Consider the following 18,670-nt stretch of genomic DNA (forward strand, 5'->3'; position numbering starts at 1 on the left):
CCATTCGGGCTAACCACCGCCCCGAGGGTTTTCACCAAACTGATAGCGGTGGTGGCAGCAAGTCTCAGGAGAGGGGGGGATTCACGTCCACCCCTACCTGGACGATTGGTTAATCAGGGCTTGTTCACCCGAACAGGCCCAGGAACATCTGAGGATCACCTGCCAGTTCTTTCACAGGCTGGGCTTTTCTCTCAATTACAAGAAGTCCCATTTCATACCTTTCCGACTCCAGTTCATCGGAGAGTCCTTGGATACTTCCTTGGGCAAAGCCTCGCCTCCTGAGGTGAGAGCTCAACACATTCTGCAGAAGGTAACAAAATTCCAAAGGGCCCAGCGTCTACCGGCCTAAAATTTTCTGAGGTTGCTCGGCCTCATGGCATCCTGCATTTTTCTGGTGCCAGAGAGCAGATTGAGAATGAGATCCCTTCAATGGGCCCTCAGGACTCAGTGGTCCCAGCTTTCAGGGAATATGTCGGATCTTCTGCAGGTTCCGAGCAAAGTTGCTCAAAACCTTCTTTGGTGGGCCTGCAAGGATCATATTCTCAAGGGGGAATCTTTTTGACAGCCATGGCCGGAGATAACTGTAGTGACCGACACCTCATGCCAACAATATGACAATCAGCGGTATGCAATCGATATGACAATCAGCGGTTGTAGGTCTCCATCGGAGTCCAAACTACACACCAGCGCTGAAGGCCTTCCTGCCCTCTGAATGGGGAAAGAATGTCCTGATAATGACGGACAACACAGTCGCCATGTACTACCTCAACAAGCGAGGAGGCGTAGGGTCACAACCACTGTGTAAAGAGGCAATGTAGCTCTGGTTCTTGGCAATACAAGAAGGAAACTCTCTGTTGGCGGTACACCTAGAGCAGAACACAGTGGCAGACGCTCTGAGCAGGTAGAGTACAGTCTCCCACGAGTGGGAACTATGTCGGGAAGTCCTTCAAGAGATGTTCACCCTTTGGGGAACCCCTCAAGTGAATTTGTTCGCGACCGAGGTCAATCGGAAGTGCGATCAGTATTTCTCAAGGGAATTTCCTCCGTGGAGCTTGAGGAGACGCTTTTGTAGTGGACTGGGAATTCCCTGCATTGCGTAAAGCCTGGGTAAGCATTTTCTCAAGTATATAATATTAATTTTAACTACAGTGATATTAGTATATCTATCATTTGAGAATAAGAAAAGTTGATACGTTGAATTTACAGTATTAATCTTAAATGTGACGCATCTCTCTTGTTTGAATAATGTAGCATTTATTTCATTATTTCAGAGTCTTGTAGATTGACAGGTGGTTCATCAAAAATAAAGAATAACATTTGCTGAATATTTCCTACATTTAAAATCTCAATGGATTAAGTATTACTGTAAATCTATAACACATATACCCTGTAACCTCAGATACTTGTTTCTCCAGCATTGGATCTTTCATGGATTCACATGCTTAGAATATCTCCCGTCGTCAGACTGGGAACCCATGACGGGGAATATTCTAAGCATGTGAATCCATGAAAGATACCAATGCTGGAGAAATTGAGTTACAGTTAAGAAACTATTCCCTTCTCCAGCATTGGATCTTTCATGGATTCACATGCTTAGAATATTCCCCATAATCAGACACGGAACCCTGGGTTCCCAGACTGACGACGGGGAATATTCTAAGCATGTGAATCCATGAAAGATACCAATGCTGGAGAAATGGAGTTACAGGTAAGAAACTATTCCCTTCCCAACTGTACCATGAAGCACATTAGCGGACCTTAAATCCTCTTTCAGTATGTAGAACTGCACCTGTAATCACATTCTCTCCCCATATGTAAGTGCGCAAACCCCCACTCTTGCAATTCAGTCATTTGATTTTAATGTATTTAATCATTAGCTATGGTGAAGCTATATATCGTTAGCTTTGGTGGAGCTATCAAAGTGGGAGGGCTAGTTCAACCATCCTTCCCAAAAGGCCAGCCGGTCCGATAGCACAGCGAGTAGAGCGCTTGCTTTGACATCTGTGCAGAGCCTGCTGACGCAGGTTCAAATCCCAGCAGGGCCAAACTCAGCCTTTCATCCTTCCGAGGTCCATAAATGAGCACCACACACCGTGGGTTAAAATAAGCAGTGCTCAGATACCTGAGGGTTTGTAGACCTATTTGCTAAATTATTATTATTATTATTATTTCTTAGTTTTGGAATCCATATTAAAACTCTATATTTATTTATTGCAATATGTTTAAATTTGATACTATGACTGGACATGTCATGTGTTACATTGCCTTTGTGACTTAGTTTGGCTCCTGTTCACAATAGTTACACAGCGATTGTTAGCTCACAGAGGGAACAATGGTTCACGTTCAATGAGAAGTAATATTCTTTCTCCAGCATTGGATCTTTCATGGATTCACATGCTTAGAATATTCCCCGTCGTCAGGCTGGGAACCCTCGGTATATTTATTAAGACGTTTTCCATAGGAACAATTTCAACACTTCTGTGTCCTATCTATGTCGTTTTGGGACACTTACACATGACCCAATAGGACGTATGGTATAAATAGCCCCGCCCCCGCGGCTCCCTTCAGATTTCAACCGTCTCCAAAGTAGCAGGATCACCTCGTGTTTTCTACTCTTTACAAGGTTGAATTTTGTCTTTCTTTCCCAATGTCTGGGAAGGAGTTGTTCGGCCAGTGTGCCACGTGCGGACTGAAGAAAGTCTACGAAGGAGATGGGCACATGGATTGCCTTTGTTTCCACCCGCATCATGCAGCGGACAGCTGTGAGATTTGTAAGGGATTCTCACAGAAGACGCTGAAAGTTCATAATAGGCATCTGGTGACGTGGCTGAATGAAGGGACCGATCCTTCATCGGAGGTAGGATCTGCACACAGTCTGGCATTGAGGCCTAAATCTTTGGTAGTTCATCGCCGCTGTATATGTGCAGAGCCTCTGGCGATGAAGCCACGTTCTACAGAGAAACGTCCCTCAGAGAATCATCCGGCGAAGGAATCCTCTTCATCAAAACATCAACAAGGAAAATCTTCCTCTTCATCTTTGTCGAACAAAGACAGGAAAGATCCTTTAAAGACCTCCTCCTCAGGAGACCATCACAGGTCTTCCTCGAGTAGAGACTCGACGAAATATAGGTCCAGCTCAAAAAAGGCGGGATCGCCTAAAAGCCTGCGCCACAGCCACCACTGTCGTCAACAGGAGTTCTGTCGTCGACGGGCTCATTACCACTGGCGCAGGCAATACCTGCAGTGGCTTCGTCGACCCCGGAAGCAACGATTGAAGGGGCTCTGAGATTGACATCGTCGACGGTGGATCCTCCAGAGGGTTGGCATTCGGCAGTGTACGATGCAATTTTGCCAGATACCCTATTGCAGCAGGAATCGGCTTTCTCAATATCGTCAATGGAGGAAGACTGTGAACAGATTGTTGGTCCAGCTGATCTTGGATTGCAAGGTGTGGGCTCGTCGACGATCTCGGCAATGCAAAGTGTCCCTGTTACATCGTCTTTGCTAAATCCTCAGTCGGTGTTATCCTTGCAGGTGTTGACCACACTGCAGTCTCTTTTGAGCCAATTGGACGCAAGGTTACACCCATAGGTGCACCTACAGAGATACCAGCGAGACCTGCCGAGGACGAACCAGGTCCGGCTCCGCGGTCAACGACCGGGTTGCCGGCCTCCCGTCCAGTTAGCGAGGAGCCTCCACGCTCACACCCAGAAGAAGGGGAATTGCAGGATTCAGAGTCAGACCAAGGGCCTAGAGACTCTTTTTCAGACTTCATCGTCTCCTTCGAGAGATCCCACATGGGAATCGGAGGTAGAAATGGAAGCTCTTAAAATCCCAGCTCAGCCATCTCCGCCAGATGACATCGGCTCCTTTCATGCGATGATGGGCAAAGCCTGTATTGAATTTGGTCTTACCCCGAGGAACAAAAGGAAGGAATGCTTCTTATTCGACCATGTGGGGAAGAGGAGGAAGTCAGTCTTCTCGGTTCACATTCTGGACCACGTCTGGCAGGAAGGCTTGCGAATCATGCGCCATCCATTTTCGGAACCGGCAATCAAGGGCAAGTTGGAAAAGAAGTTCAAAGCCCTGGATTCTACTCCTAAATGTTTGACCACACATCCCTCCCCGGAGTCGGTAGTGTCGGCAGCAGCTGCCAGAAAAGCCAGATCGCAGCATAAGTGTACAACACCTCCGGACAATGAAGCTAGAAGGCAGGGTGCCTTTGGTAAGAAGGTCTTGTCAGTAGGAGCGACAACGGTTAAGGCAGCTAACTCACTGGCTATCATGGCAAGATACGACCATGAGATGTGGCATCGTTTGGCCACCATCCTGTAACACCTGCCGGAGGAGCAGAGAAAAACAGCCATGTTGCTGGTCCATGAGGGGGAAGAGGCATCAAACCACTCGATCAACATCGCCGTGGACTTGGCGGAATCCGATTTCAAACAAATAAACAACAGAGTGGTTTTGAGAAGACAAGTCTGGCTGAAATGTGCGAACTTTAGACCGGAGGTCCAGTATAAGGTGCTCGATATGCCATGTGAGGGTGAGCAGTTGTTCGGGGAGAAAGTGGACGAGGCCCTAAAAGGCATGAAGGAAGATTCGACACGGCAAAGTCGCTCGGAGCCCTACAGAGTGGTAGAGTAGTTCGGTCCTTTCACCCCTTCTGCGGAGCGTCTGGGAATTCCTGATTTGTGGCATCCAGGGACCAGAGTTTCAACAGGCAATCATACTCCTCCCAAGGTTATAGGCGAGCTGTCCAAGCGACACAAAGAGGCCGAGACTACCAGTCTTCAAGGAGAAGAGGAGGATATTCTTCATCCACCAAAGGCAAGCAGTCAAAGTCCCAACAATGATGAGCTTCAGGACGTCATAGGAGGAGTATCCCGTCGCGTCGACGAGTGGGAAAGGATAACATCAGACCGTTGGATGTTGGACACGGTAAAACTAGGCCACTCTTTGCAGTTCAAGAATATACCATTGCACATTCCACCTGTGTATTCGGCGCAACCCCATCTTCACATATTACAACATAGAAGTGGTGCTTATGCTGCAAAAAGTGGCTATAGAATTGGTTCCGGTGGCCGAGAGAGGTCTGGGAATTTACTCCCGTCACCGTACTTCGTGGTCAAAAAACCCAACGGCAAGTGGCGACCAATTCTGGACCTTTGAGCTCTCAACAAGACTCTGCAATGCCTGAAGTTCAAAATGCTTACGCTTCAGGGGGTCATCTGATCTATACAGCCGGGGGATATATGGCCTCGTTAGACCTACAAGACGCATATTTCCACATACCCATGCGTCGACGACAGAGTTTCTAAGGTTCGTAGTCGGTCAGAGTCATTACCAATTCAAAGTGCTTCCATTCGGACTAAAGTCGTCTCCCAGGACGTTCACCAAATGCTTGGCTCCAGTGGCAGCATGGCTGTGAAGAAAAGGTCATGTTTACCCTTAGCTGGACGATTGGCTGGTAAGGGGCTCGTCGCCGGGAATGGCACAAGCAAGCCTCAAGGCCACCATGCAACTTCTACAGCGGTTAGGCTTTGCCATCAACTTCGAGAAATCCTCCTTAGCTCCCTCAAGGAGCTTGATATTTCTGGGCGCAGAATTCAAAACTTAATCAGGAATAGTGAAGCCGTCCATGGAGAGAGTTCAAAAACTCAAACAAAAAGCAAAGGAGTGGAAAACTGGAACCAGAGTGTCAGTCAGGAAATACATGTCACTACTAGGGGCCATGGCAATGTGTATCCCGTTAGTGAACAACTGTTGTCTCTTCATGAGACCAATACAGGAATTTCTGGCAGATCAATGGTCCCAAAGTCGTGGGTTGTGGTCCGACAAGTTGAGCATCAGCAGCAAGCTTCTACAACCGCTTCGGTGGTGGCAGCGCTCAGACAATCTGAGAGGGATGCCTCTGCAGGAACCAGAATTTCAATTGACGGTGGTAACAGATACATCGCTGAAAGGATGGGGAGCCCATCTGGGACCCCTGCAAGTTCAAGGTCAATGGTCCCCAGCAGAGTCGACCCTTCACATCAACGTGCTGGAGTTAATAGCGGTACGTTAGGCTCTGAGATCATTTTTACCACGCATATGGGGATCAGTCATAAAAATATGAATGGACAATACAACAACAATGTTCTACCTCAGGAACCAAGGGGACACTCGTTCCAGAACGCTCTCGAGCAATGCTCAGGGAATATGGCATTGGGCCCTCGAACAGAAAACAAGCAGACTCCCTCAGTAGGGAGATGAATCAACTGCACAAGTTGGAGTTGAACGATCAACAACTGGCGAACAACTTCAAGAAGTGGGGTCATCCTTCCCTGGATTTTTTCGCAACCCGAGAGATCAAGAAATGCAGACATTACGCGAGCAGATGGCCACATCCCGGCTCGCTGGGGGAGGCATTCTCCTTCCCGCGGATGGGCAACTTTGCTTATGCGTTCCCTCGGTTTCCACTCATTCGACGGACCCTCCAGTGGGTTCACAAATACCCATGTCGTGTGTTTCTACTGGCTCCTTACTGGGTGAGAAAGTCATGGTTTTCGGACGTGCTCCAGCTGTCGATAACAGAACCAGTGAGGTTCCAGAAGATTCCGAACCTTCTATCCCAAGACAAGGGAGCAGTTTGGCATTAAGACCCGGGTGCCCTCAGCCTGACAGCCTGGCTCTTGACTTCTCTTAGTTTGGGGCCCTGAACATTGCCTCGGGTTGCCGATGAATTTTAGAAGCAGCGCGAGCTCCGTCCATGAATACTTCATATGCATGTAAGTGGAAAAGATTCTGTGTGGTGCAGGGACCAACCGGGGGTGAACCCCCTAAACATCGCGTCAGAACAAGTTCTTCCATATTTGCTACACTTAGCGGAAAGAGGTTTGTCTTTCTCCTCCATAAAAGTTCATTTGGCAGCCATTTCAAGATTTACTCGTAAAATACATTTAACTCTGTTGTTCAGCGATCGACTGGTTAAGCATTTCCTGAGAGGCTTATTTCAGACCTTTCCTCCAGCCAAAAAGTTTCCTCCTAACTGGAGTCTCAATCTGGTGCTGTCAGTACTAATGAAGGCTCCTTTTGAGCATATGTCATCGTCATCCTTGACATTTTTGTCGTGGAAAATGGACTTTTTAGTGGCTATTACTTCAGCATGAAGACTTTCGGAACTGCAGGCATTGGTGATTGATCCCCCCCATATTTGCCGTTTTTCAAGGACAAAGTGGTATTGGCCACCAAGCCTCATTTCATACCAAAAGTTCCAACTACATTCCACAAGCATTCTTCAATTGTGCTGCCAACATTCTTCGCGGCAGTCTCTTCTTTCGCGGAAAAAGCTGTCCATACGTTGGATGTCAAAAGAGGTTTTACCTCAGTCGTACTCAAGATTTTAGGCGTACGAGACAACTGTTTGTGGCTTATGGACCTTCGAAGAAGGGAAACCTGATCTCCAAACAAGGACTAGCCTGATGGGTGTCGTCGACTTTTGCCTTCTGCCACTCTAAAGCAGTAAAGCCTCTGGAAAGACGCCCAAAGGCTCATTCAACAAGATCCACCACGTCCTCGGCGGCATTGTGGTCCGGAATCCCGCTGGCGGACATCTGTCAGCATACATTTACTCGCCATTATTGCCTAGAGAAACAGCATGCAGCGGATATGCATATGGGACGAGCAGTCCTGCGACACCTGTTTCAGTAAGGTAAGCCCCATAGAGGGGTGTATCCTCTTGTTAATATACCATGATTGGGGTTACTGTCAATGTACCATGATTGGGGTTTTGTATTGCTAACTGCATGTGCGGCTCTGATAATATTGGTTTGCATTGCACACCTCCAAATTAGGAGTACTGCTATATAATCTATTCTAAGCATGTAAATACATGAAAGATCCAATGCTGGAGAGGGAGTAGTTTCTTAACTGTAACTCCATTTCTCCAGCGTTGGTATCTTTCATGGATTCAGAGACACCCGCCGCCTCCTCTGAATGCAAACTTTATATGCCCCTACTACTTTAGGGGTTAAAATCTGAAGGGAGCCACAGGGGCGGGGCTATTTATACCCTACGTCCTATTGGGTCATGCGTAAGTGGCCCAAAACAACGTAGATAGGACACAGAAGTATCAACATTTTTCCAATGGAAAACGTATTAATAAATATACTGAGGGTTCCCAGCACCACGACCGGGAATATTCTAAGCATGTGAATCCATGAAAGATACCGACGCTGGAGAAATGAGTTACAGGTAAGAAACTACTCCCTTAATAGTTTTTCACAATGTCCTTTTCTTTTCCAAAAACATTTAATGTTAAATATATACTCCTATGAAACCCCAAAACACTGCCACTAGATGCCACTGTTAAAGGGTCGTTTGGTTTCCATATGGCTTTCTGTATAAGAATTGTAAACGTGGTTTACATAAGGACCAATTATTTTTATTTTTATTGGTTTAAAAAAGTGAACAGACAAAACAATACAACAACAAAACAACATAAATCCATCCATATCCACAATTCTTCTCATTTGTCTCAAAAGGTCATCAACCTTTAGATACTCATGTTACATCTGTGAATTAACAGGGGTCGGGCATGCCTGTAGTTCTCCAAGGAAGTTTATCAGAGCAAACATTAGTTTCCGGTCCACACCGTTAAACATGCGATACCAGCATTCATCAGCACGGCTTGTATGATGTTTACAGATTACAGTACCCAATGTCCGAATGCGCAAGTTACGCAATTTTGTACAAAATAGAGTCAAATGCTTCAATGTCTCACCGCTTAACTCGCAAAACCGGCAGATTGTATTCTCAGTGATTTGAGACCAAACTCCTATGCGCTCTTTAGTTGGAAATAAGTTCAATTTAAACTTCATATATAAGGATCGAGAGTTCCAATTCGGAAACTGTTGTAGATAAGGTTGTAACGTGCCAAATGGTCTTGCTTCAAAGGGTGCTTCACTCATCGATTTTAGATCTGGCTCTTATGTCGCATGTTTGGCACCAATCAGATCTCCACAGCTGTTTTTTGGCTGGATCAGGGTTTTCCAACAAAGTGGATATTGAAATGTTATGAGATTTTAAGACTTCCATACATTGGTGTTTTCACAAGTCCAACATCATATTGTTATTAGCACTGTCAGAGTCTTTTAGAATTACCTATTGTAATGTTGGATCAGGGATCATGATCTTTCTGAATATGGTTAATGCATTCCAGCATATTCTAGCATGGATCGATGTAAGGCCAAGCTCATGTCTTATGCACACTGTTGACGTTCCTTTCGGTAGTTGTAACACCTTGCTCCAAAATATATTCTCCAACGTACACCATAGATCATAGGAGCAACCAAAAATAATCGCTGGTATCGCCTTTTGAAGATAAAAGGCAATAGTTGGTTTCAGTGAGAAATTCCCATATTGTTTGTTAATAATTGAGGCTTGACAGGCTAGCATCCAACATTTCGTTTTTATCGACTATCCTAGATATTTGGCACTTCGAGTCGTTGGAAGCATTGTTTTGTCCAAACACCAAGCGTATTTACGTTGGTTCTTGTTTACAGACATCAGATTTTGCAAAACCAGCATTTCACATTTCTTTTTGTTGATTTGTAAGCCATTATTTGACACATAGGTTTCTAATGTGTCAAGTTTCCGTTGCAGTCCAATAGCGGTCTTATCCAAAAGGATGTCGTCGGCGTAGAGGAGCCACCCCACATGCGCTCGGTTTATCGTTGGTGAAAAAGATGAAATTCCACTGAATGCCTCCCAAATGTCAGATGGAAATAAACTAAAAATGATAGCTGCCAAAGGGCATCCTTGCTTGACACCCTTAAAAGTTTGTATGGGGGCAGATAAAATTCCGCTGCTATCCAATCTGATGTTAATAGATGTGTTGGTGTGGAGTTCTCTATCAATGCTGTCAAAAGTGTGAGGAAAATCGATCAAGGCTAAGTAGACTTTAGTATTTGTCCATATAGCTTCCATCTTAAATAAATTTAAGAGGAGAAGATTGAGACTACATCTGACACCCTTTACAAACCCAGCTTGTCTTGGGTCTACATGCTTGGTGTCAACAGACCATTTGAACAGTTTACTTTGTAGCTGAGTGGCGTTAGTCTTGCCCACAACGTCAAGGGTCTGTAATCTCTTGGATTAACCCTGTTCGCCTTGTTAAAGACAGGGACAATTATAGCTTTCTTCCAGGATGCAGGGGTAGTACGTTGCGTTTTTATTCTTTCAAAGAGTGTCATACAAACGTCTGCCCATGCTTCCGGATTTTTCTTTATAGTGTAGTTAGTTAAACCATCGGGTCCAGTAGCTCTTGGCGCATTGACGTTTTTTATTGTGTTCAAGATGTCCCCATAGTCGAACTCCAACTCCCAAACATCAAGTCTAGGAGAGCTATGATCGGTAGCTTCCTCATTCATACTATACATTTCAGTATAGAATTCAACCCAAGTTGCTTCAAGGATTTGAGATGTCTGTAAGGCGTCTTGTGGTGCAAATTTATCATTGATAAGTTGCCAAAAGTCTGAGGAGCTTATATTTGCCATACTGGTCATCATTTCTTCAGAATCGTTTTGAAGTAATACTGGTTTGTATGCCTTACTCCAGTTCTTACATTTTTGTTTATCACCTTTTTTCATTGCTAAAAAGACTTCATTGTCAGATGCATCTGCCTTTTCCTCAGTTGAACTTGGAGATCAAATTTGTGCCTGTGTACAAACTTAGAATGCTTTGTACCCTGTTTATGTTCAGGAAATTGCATGAACAACGTTCAGCTTGTCGACAATGTTAATGATATCTTTCTCCACTAGCTCCAATCTTATTCTACCAGAGCCGACACGTACAGGGTGAACCCACATCCCGTCAATTGACCGACCTTGGCCATTAAATGTCAGATTTATCATATCATGGCCACTATTGGCCATGGGAATGACTTCAAGCCGTGAGGCTTGTATATGCATAGTTTCTGACACAAAGATATAATCTAGAGTTGAACTCTGATCCTCTCTTTTCCACGTTGTTTGCAGAGGTATGTCGCCTGCCAAGTTACCGTTTAGCATTGATAACCTTCTTGCGTCCATCTCTTGCCCCCAGTTGAAAGCTGCCAGCTCCTGGGCCATTGTGTTCCGTTTTTTGCCATTCATTGTTTTCACAGGGTTTACACAGTTTATGTTGAGGTCACCACAAATAATTAAGTTTGACGACTTTTAATCTTCTAACACTTTATCAATGGCAGTTGTTACTTGGTCAATAAAGGCTAGATTACATACAACTGCCTGATTCCAATAAAGATTGAAGATATGAAAAATGTTGTAATCCCCTGTGTCCTTTTGACATCTTGCAACTGATACAACTTGTATAAAAGGTGAAATGATAAAGGAGTTGACAATTCTTAAACCAGCTGATTTTCTTACTGCTGTCAACAGCCCAGCCGTGGGTCTTCCTTTTGAATGTTTAATTGCAGGATTTAAAGCTAACTCGAATTCCTGTAGAGTAGGGCAGACAGACCAATTTTCTTGGAGGCACACCATATCAAGGTCATTAAGCCATGGTGTTTGGAATAAATTGGTGAATCCCCTAGTGTTCCAGGATCCCAGCTTAAGTGAAGTCTTGTCCTTCAATATCTGGCATTATTTTCTTGATTTTATGTTCAAGGCAGACGCTACCCACTCCCAGTCGTTTTTAGCTAGTCTGTCAGAAACCTGTTGTTTAGGGCTACATGTGGTATTCGTGCAGCATTCCTCTCCCGATATGGTTATCTTTAATTGACCACCATCACCAGTTTGGTTGGCTGATTCTTCAGAAGTTACACTAACCAAGGACATGGAGTCAATGTTTGGATTCATCCAAGCCACTTTCTTTGTGCATAGTAAAGTTTCCTGCAATGCCTTATTTATCTTCAGTTTGTGTTTGTAGATGTCTTTGATGGTTGTGTTCGAGCATATGTAGATATCAAAACCCAAAGAAAGTAAAGTAAGGTATGCTTCTGTAAGGACCAATTAAAGAATATACATTAATTTATTGTGCACCGTTTGGAGTTAGGTGCCTCATTCTTAACCTATATTTTGATTATCTCATGCATTAGGTATTGTTATCAGGAGTTCAGAGATCCACAAACATGTTTGTGTTCAATTTTATCATATATTAATTGTTTCCCATTATATTCATTTGTCCGCTTCATCGTTTGTGTAGGATTGTGTATCTGTGGTGATATTGAAAACCATATATATATATATATATATATATATATATATATATATATATATATATTGCAAAGAGATGAAACATTTAGAATAAAAAGTGAGAAAAGGAGGTGCTTGTATGTTTCCCCTCTGCATAGATGTGAAAAGTGATGCAACGAAAGAGGTTGTTTGCATGATTGGTTGATGTGGTTAGGATTTGGTTAGTTTGCGATATTCATTAAAATGTTTATTGAAAATATCTGCCATTGGTATGATGGGCCATGTTCATTCAGAATTATACATCACATTTTATGATTTTGGTGACAAATACTGATACAAGCTGGCTTTAGAGCTTAATTTTGGAAGGAAGATATTTTATTTAAAAAGGTAAATGCACTGTCAGAGAATAACACAGGATATAAAATCCTTTTTAAAAAAAATATAGTAATCAACAGATTTAAAATAAACAGCATGAATTAAGATTGATGAGACAAAAACAATACAAACATTCACAATTTCAGTGCTTGAAAAATAGATCCAGACTAATGCAGTGTAAGCCACTTATTGGTGTTGTTTTTCCCCAATACCCATGTAGGAGAAGGAGAAAGCAATAGAGTAGAAGTTGGGGTCAGATCACTGAATTCCCACTGAGCAGTAGGTCACAAAGATGTGCAGACTCATTGTCACTGAGCAACATTTCAATATGAAGAAAAGGTTGCTAAAGAACAGGGTGGCCATCGTATCCAAGAACCAGTGTCAGGCTACGCGGGGAATTTTTAAATTAGCCTTGCACGTTATACCAGGTTACACCAGGTATTTTGCTTGCTGTCGCTGTTGAATCTATTTCTGCACCCAGTTTCATTGTTAATAAATCTGTCAAATGGCCTCTGATATCTTATATACTGTATGTTGGTTAATATGTTGACATTTTGGCCCCTTAGTAAGTGGGAACCTCTGATACAATTCCCCCTGGTATACTACTCACCCGCACAATTCATTCTGGGGACAAGAAACAAGCTTGCCTCATAGTCATACACTCCTATAGAATATACCCATGCCCCTGTCTCCCCGTCCAAAAATCTTCATTGTTTAATTTGAATTTCTGTACAAAGGAAAATTAAACGTTGGGCCAAATCTGCTCTTAATATTAAATGCAAAATCGTATTTTGTTGAATATTTCATGGTAGCAACCTTCCACCTCATGTAACAGGGACTGAAATTATCATTTGTTGACCAGTGACAAAAGGCATCTTCTGGGTATTAGTCATCACCCATTAGGCAGGCGCTTCCTCTGGGAACTGATAGATGGTAGATAGCGCGCATCAAATCTGACTTTTGCACAAGATGCAAACTCTAACCTTGTGTTTATTATATATCATCCAATATGCTTTACGAGTCCCATATGTGTGTCCTTTATTCTCTTGTATACACATTCCCAGATCTACACTGTTAATATCACATACCTATGTTTGTAAGGTACCACTTGGCTCGGGAGTCAAAAGTAGCTCCTGGTAGCTGTTGGTTTTAAGCTAACCAGGCTTCCATTGGCTATTACTAGGAGCTAAATGGCTCCCAGATTCTGGCAATTGCAAACCCTGTGTTATCCGCTGATCTAGAAACACATCTCGATATGCAGTATTACTAGTTGGCATATGTATTCCTACAGTTACGAATAGGTATTATTTCAATACTTTTTGAACAACTTGGAACAATGTACCCTACGGTTTCCCTCTAAGTCATATGGTTCCAAAATTAAAGATAAGAATGTGTTTTCTGTATGTAGTAAGGTAATTTCAAACAATGGATGCATTTAAAATGTAAACAAGAGCATGTGCTTTAGCACAATGACTCATGTGAGCAAGTCTTTGGAGTTGCTTCAGGCAATGATTGATTTGAATGGAATGACAGGCCTGGTTTGTTTCTAGTTTTCATTAGGCTGTATCTGATCAGCAATATTGCCTTCCAACACGTAAAATGACACATTAATGGCGATGGCATCCGTTTTAATTTAGGCCTGCACAGCATAAATGTTAATTTTTGGGAATATTAATAGATGCATTTTCAAATATCTATTCTTGAACTATGCTCCTAGATTTCCTAAATATGTCCTTCATATCTTTCTAAATATTTATTATTGAGGAAATAAACCAAGGTTTCAGTTGCTGTTGAAAAATGAAATAGACTGTTTACAACTGGAGTATCTTTAAAACGCCAGGGCCTGTTATGATTTAAATTGGGGATTTAGGCACCTCTTGATTTCATGTATAGTGGTTAAACCCCAGTCTTTGAGTGAAATGTATTCAATGGACAATATGCTGCCTGGGACTGTTTAGGTTGTGTTAAAATCTGCACTATGTTTTGGGTGCTGTCACTTTGGTGCACAGGTGAGTACATGCCTCCGAAAGGTGCAACCTGTGCATAGTAATGAAAGGTGTGTTACACAAGTGAAGCTGGGAAAGGCACTATTCTGGCACCTCACACTTTGAATTTGGGCAGTCTTTGTTTGTCCTTGGTATTTTCCTTACACTGAGCCCTCTGCCTCATACGTGAAAGAAGCAGGACATGTTTTGGGCATCAATGTACTTTATGGAAACAGTTTTGGGTTCTGTTTATCTTCACGATACAAATATGCCAAGTGCCTCAAAGTGATTCTGTGTGTGGTTATTGTTACTTTTATGAAAGCCATTCAACCAAGAAGCAGTGAGCATATTGGAAACTGCAGCATGCTTTATTTTAGGATATTTGTGCTCTAGCAGTTTCTGTAAATTTAGCCCCTCTGGCCCTTCGCTCATAACTTGAACGAGTTATATATATAATATGCACACTTGTCGAAAAGATGGCGAGAAACACATTTCCTTTTTGGACATTCATGACAACTGGAATCATAAATCTTGAAAGAGCAGCATGTTGTTTAGCCTGCTGGTGATTCAAAGTCATGAGACAGTCTGCCCTACATGAGCCCTGTGAATTCCTTCAACAGCTGGTTTAATAAGTAAGTAGCAAAAACATTATTTTGCTAACACTTGTAGGTAAAAGATAAAATAATCCGGTTTAAATAGACAAACTCTTCCTGCCTTTTTAGAGCTTTTCATTGTAGGCACTCTGGTAAGTTACTGAAAATGTTGATGAGTTTAGTAAAATATAGTCAGGTCAAGAAAGTTAACTAGATTTCTGTTCTGTACTGTCGAAGTACATTGTTACGATGTGTAGATGGCTAATTCCACATGTGCAATATATTGCAGTCCTGGCTCCTTTGGTTTTCTTGCTTCCAGTTTCTTGCTTGATTCGTGGGGGCATGTGTATCCCCTACTAGTATATCTTTCTCTTGGTTTTTGTGTGTGTCTTTAAGCCATTTGGCAGATTCCAAGCCTCTGGTTTTTAGAGCTTCTGTAAATGCTCTTATTATTTATGTCTGTCTCCCTCTCTAAATCTTGTGCCCCTCAATGGGATTTAGACTCTTCGTTCCTTCTCCTATTCTTACGGTGTGGTCTCTGTGCCCTACTCTCCTGTGACCAACTCGGATACCTTCTATGTAGCAGTTCCTGCTCCATTGAGGTGGCCTCGACCCAGTGAAGATGGCGTTCTCCCCAGTTCGTGAGCAGCCTCTGCTGAACAAAATGTTTCTTTGCTCACCGGTATGTGGCTCTCTCTCTGGTTTCTCGTATTGAGAGCGGGGTACTCGATCCTCGCTCGCTTGGTTCGCCATTATTTCCTGGGCTACAGGCCCACTACGTCCTCCGTGTGGTCACGCCTTCCCTCGTGGGCCTAGTGCTACGTCAGCCACATTTTTTGTTCTCTAAGGCTTCTCTCCCAGTTTAGCTCCAGGTCTCCCTCTGGACCTCCTTCAGGGACCTTCTCTATGACACACTCCGCTGCGCACAGTAGCGCAGCTCCGCCTCCCAATTACGTCAGTACGTCAGAGGCTCGATGCTCGATATTCATATTACCAGATACCAAAGTGCTTTTTTAAGCCCATTGAGAGGCCAGCATTGCCTTGAGCCAACTGTTCAAATGCACTTTCTACATTATTTGGAGCTCCACTGCTGACTGTCAGATCCCCCTGGTATTCTCATCTATGGGGACAAGGGCTCAGTTGTTGGGAGTTCCTAACCAGAATGTCCCTGTGGGGAGTCATTTCCAATGAGGTCCCGCTTTCCCAAATCTCTACGGAGGGTTTTGCTTTGTGGGCTCACCTCCCTAGCCTCAAAGGAGGTGGCTGTCCCCAAGGAAGAAGGGATGAAACGTCCAAATTCGTCAGAACACCAACAGCGGCCTCCACATCGTATTTTCAGTGACACCAATCATAAGCCTCATAGGAAGCTTTTAGTTACTCATGAGATCAAAATCTATGGCAAATTATTTTAAGGGCTTGATCCAGAAACTGCTTTTGCAGGGCATAAGCGACCCCCACACCGACTTTGTCATATGCTCCACCACCAGCTCCTGTCTCGGTCCAGCCGATGAACCCAGTGGTTGTTCCGGCCCCTCATGTTCTTGTTGCACTTCCCCAAGCTCCTCAGACAACTCTTCCATCTGACCCGACATATATGCCTAAACAGAACCTAAATCAAGACTTGTGCCCGATATTAATGACAGAGCTTGATCATGATTCCTCAAGTGACAAGAGGATGCTACCCATTTGGTCAAAGCCTTCTATTACGAGAAGAGTGGTTTGGCAGAATTTCATGGAGTACCAGTGCCGGAGGTACGCTTGCAGGAGTATGGGATCCACTATGAAGTATCAGTGCTGCAGGCTTTTCACAGATCTGGTCGTCCAGTGCAGAAAGATGCCCTGGCTGAGTCTCTTACTTTCCTCATGCTCTTCCTCCTGTACATGATAGATATGGGCATCCATTTATTTAGTTTTTTCTGCAATTTTTTTTTCTTGATTTATTGGACACAGAACTCCCCCAACGCCAGACGGTCACCTCCTCGCTCGTCCACCCAAAAGGAAGTGTTTTTATTCTCTTTCCTACCATCATACTGTAAGGGCATCTAATGGTTCTGGATAATCGAAAATGTGGCCAACTGAATGTTGGTTGTCTAAGCTGGATAACAAAGCAAAAAAGACAGTTAACAAAGCTTCCTGACCTCTATTATTTAGCGCTAAAAGGTGTTACCTAGCATTTTCTTAATTGGGATCATTACTATTACTGGGACTGCAGCTGTCGGTTATTGGAGTGTTCTGATTAATTAGGGTCCATTTCACAAAGCTTTCCGCTGTGCTCTTGTGTCTACGTTTTTTTTGCTCTTCCAACACTTTCATGGTGCTGCTACTCTCCTATGCTAAAACAGAAAATTCTGGAGCAAAAATCTAAATGCGCATGTTGGTTGCTGAAATCCACCTGTTTTTTATGTTACTTTTCATGGATTGCAAATGTTTTGATTTAATGGCCTTGAAGCAGTACATTTTGTATTGATCGTTTTGCTGCAATAATTTCACGTCACATTCAGTGTCATTAGGAATTCTAGGCATTATTTAGCATGCTGCTTTGCCTGATAACCTGGACTATCCCCAGGCTTCATATCCTTCAATTCCCTCCTTGTCTGTCTGAAATAATGCTCTAGTAATTCATTTGTTTATTTGGTGATCTCCCATAGACAGGACAACTGTGCCTTTTTAAAGAGCACGGGAGAGGTATTTGTTGCTTCTTTTGAATTTGTCTGGTATTGCCATGGCTTTGTTTAGAGTTATGTTTGAATCACAGCAGTAAACTGCAGCATTCATCGTCTATTGCCAAATAAAGATCCCCTGACAAATATATTTTTAAAATGTGTATGTTCCATGGAATTGCTCATTCATATTTGCGCAAAATGTTTACTGTCACTTCAACATATTTCTAAACTATTCACAAATGATCAGAGAAGAAAACATGCAATTAGAGGTATATTCACATAATTTGAATTACCTACATGCTTGAGCATATTGATGCTCATATAAAAAAAGGAAGACCACAGTTGTTACTGCTTGTAGTGGTGATTGCTCAACAAGTTCTCTGTCTCAGTCTGGAAATCCATGCTGACACAGGCCCCATCTAGCAGATACCTTTGTATTGGGGCAGATGTATACAAGTGGAACATTCAGACACAAAAAGAGAAAGATATGCTCTTAAGTCTGTAGCACCTATTGTGTCATGACATCAGATAAATTGTGATCTTATTTCACATTCAGGTCACCTTATTCAATAATTGGCAATTAGGTTGCTGTTACAACATTTTTTTTCGACAAGCATTATAAATTAAGCACACAGATATTCCCGTGTTATTGGCTCTGTTGTTCAGCTATTACAAAAAAAGGTATACATGTATGATATTGTTTCTAAATTATTTCGCTTCACTCAGCTTTATTTTAAAAGGACCTTTTCTTGAATGACTTGTAGAAACAGAGTCTTTGTTTAAATTAATGGACAGAATTGTTTGTTTGATGTTTGCAAAGTGAATCCACTTGGTGCTCATATCATTCTTTGCAATGACAGCTGTGTAATTATAATATTTTA

The 18,670-nt window shown here is 43.0% G+C and overlaps 1 protein-coding gene across 4 annotated transcripts in view; it reads left to right on the plus strand.

The window, feature by feature from the left end:
• KHDRBS3 (KH RNA binding domain containing, signal transduction associated 3) overlaps positions 1 to 18,670 on the plus strand; it is a 515,298-nt gene that overhangs the window by 403,406 nt on the left and 93,222 nt on the right. The window lies entirely within an intron of this gene.

The sequence above is a fragment of the Ambystoma mexicanum genome, chromosome 5q, assembly GCF_040938575.1.
Source record: "Ambystoma mexicanum isolate Mex_15411 chromosome 5q, UKY_AmexF1_1, whole genome shotgun sequence".
NCBI lineage: Eukaryota > Metazoa > Chordata > Amphibia > Caudata > Ambystomatidae > Ambystoma > Ambystoma mexicanum.